The sequence below is a fragment of the Sprattus sprattus genome (assembly GCF_963457725.1).
Source record: "Sprattus sprattus genome assembly, chromosome: 8".
NCBI lineage: Eukaryota > Metazoa > Chordata > Actinopteri > Clupeiformes > Clupeidae > Sprattus > Sprattus sprattus.
The window spans coordinates 32932521-32935020 of NC_137927.1; the positions used below are offsets into that span (position 1 = coordinate 32932521).

The window sequence follows — 2500 nt, forward strand, 5'->3', positions numbered from 1 at the left end:
CAGTTGTAATCTAGTTTCGAGAGTTACATGCGCGCGTTGTCCGATTTCCAGCGTAATCCGATCACTTATCTGGGGGTGTAAACCTGATTTCAATCTAGATTTGGAGAGTTACATGAATTGGATCTTCGATTGAAACCCGACTACGCTCGGAAACTGGACACATGTAACCGCACTGACTGACAAACACACACACACACTGTAACACGGCTGGAGTAAAGCAGGTCTTACTAGGCTGGGCAGGGTTGTGTGTTGCAGAGGTGTGATCCGAGCATGGGTCTGGTCTGCACACACACACACACACACACACACACACACACACACACACACACACACACACACACAGGTCTTACTAGGCTGGGCAGGGTTGTGTGTTGCAGAGGTGTGATCCGAGCATGGGTCTGGTCTGCACACACACACACACACACACACACACACACACACACACACACACACACACACACACACACACACACACACACACACACAGGTCTTACTAGGCTGGGCAGGGTTGTGTGTTGCAGAGGTGTGATCCGAGCATGGGTCTGGTCTGCACACACACACACACACACACACACACACACACACAAGGTCTTACTAGGCTGGGCAGGGTTGTGTGTTGCAGAGGTGTGATCCGAGCATGGGTCTGGTCTGCACACACACACACACACACACACACACACACACACACACACACACACACACACACACACACACAGGTCTTACTAGGCTGGGCAGGGTTGTGTGTTGCAGAGGTGTGATCCGAGCATGGGTCTGGTCTGCGGGCTGCACAGCGTGGCGTTGACCTGCGAGCGCTGCTCCTCCAGACAGATGGCTTTTGTTGAGACTCGTCCTGCAGGAGAAAATACACACAGCGTTATTCCTCCACCGCACCACTGCTGCATACACATGCACACACACACACACACACACACACACACACACCACACACACACACACACACAGCTTTATTCGAGGCTCCGCCGCCGCCACCACTGCTGCCGCCGCCGGCGAACAATGGCGACTCTGAGGCGGCATGAATGGGAGCACCCCACAGAAACACACACACACACACACACACATACACACACACACACACACACACAGTAACCCAGCCGTCTGCACCGAGGTATCAACAGAACCCTCGCACAGGCCCGTCCAAGCGTGCCAATGGACCGCAGGGCCGAATGAGGAAGAGAGACGGCACCAGCCAGCGCACCGCTGAAACACACACCCTCCTGTTCCACACACACACTCCTGTTCCACACTCTTCCAGCGCGCGGCTGACACACACACTCCTGTTCCAGCACGCACACACACACTCCTGTTCCACACTCTTCCCAGCGCGCGGCTGACACACACACTCCTGTTCCACACTATTCCAGCGCACCGCTGACACACACACTCCTGTTCCAGCACGGCAGAGGAGATGGGCGGGGAGTGAGGTGTGTGTCTGAAGGGGGAGTGTGTGGGGGGGGGGGGGGGGCGGGGGGGGGGGGGGGGAGACAAAGGCTCCAGTCTTTTACCGCGATGCAGGAGGTTGGGAAAAAGAGAAAAGGATGAATGAGAGAGAGAGAAAGAGAAAGCGAGAGAGAGAGGAGAGAGAGAGAGGAGAGAGAGGAGAGAGACGAGAGAGAGAGAGAGAGAGAGGAAGAGGGAGAGAAGAGAGAGGGAGAGAGAGAGAGAGAGAGAGAGAGAGGAAAGAGAGAGAGAGAGAGAGAGAGAGTAAGGGTGGTGCCAGTGCTAGGGCTTGTCATAGCGTTGTCTGCCCTACCATGCCCACCCTGACAGGAAGGAAACAAGAATGCCTACACACACACACACACACACTCACACACAAGCACACACACACACACACACACACAGACATACACAAGACACTTCTGACCAAACACACATGGAAACGCTGCTGGAAACATGAAAACTGATTAAATACACAGACTAAAGTACACACACTCCCACACACACACACACACACACACACACACACACACACACACACACACACACACACACACACACAGTGCTGACTGAATGAAAAAGTGGCACTTTAGGAGGCCTAAGGAGGAGGGAGGGGGATGTGCTTCCCTTTCTCTCATTTCTATGCTGCTCACAAAGGTGCTTTTGATCAAGTTGAACAAACCCTGTAACCTCTGCACACACACACACACACACACACACACACACACACACACACACACACACACACACACACACACACACACACACACACATGATGACAGATGAAAGACTGAAGGACAATGTATTCCTTCCTCTTAACCACAGAAAGACAAACACGCCATTGGACACTTGTTTGCACAGGTACTCGAACAGACAAAGAGGCAGGAGTGCACACACACACACACACACTCTCTCGCACACACACACACACACACACTCTCTCGCACACACACACACACACACACACACACACACACACACACACACACCCAAAGATAATCAGACCAAACAGGTGGATTAAAACACACACACACACACACAC

The 2500-nt window shown here is 53.0% G+C and overlaps 1 protein-coding gene across 1 annotated transcript in view; it reads right to left on the reverse strand.

Moving 5' to 3' along the window:
* Positions 1-2500, reverse strand: part of adamts18 (ADAM metallopeptidase with thrombospondin type 1 motif, 18) — a gene marked incomplete at both ends in the record, with an annotated part of 96419 nt that overhangs the window by 19946 nt on the left and 73973 nt on the right.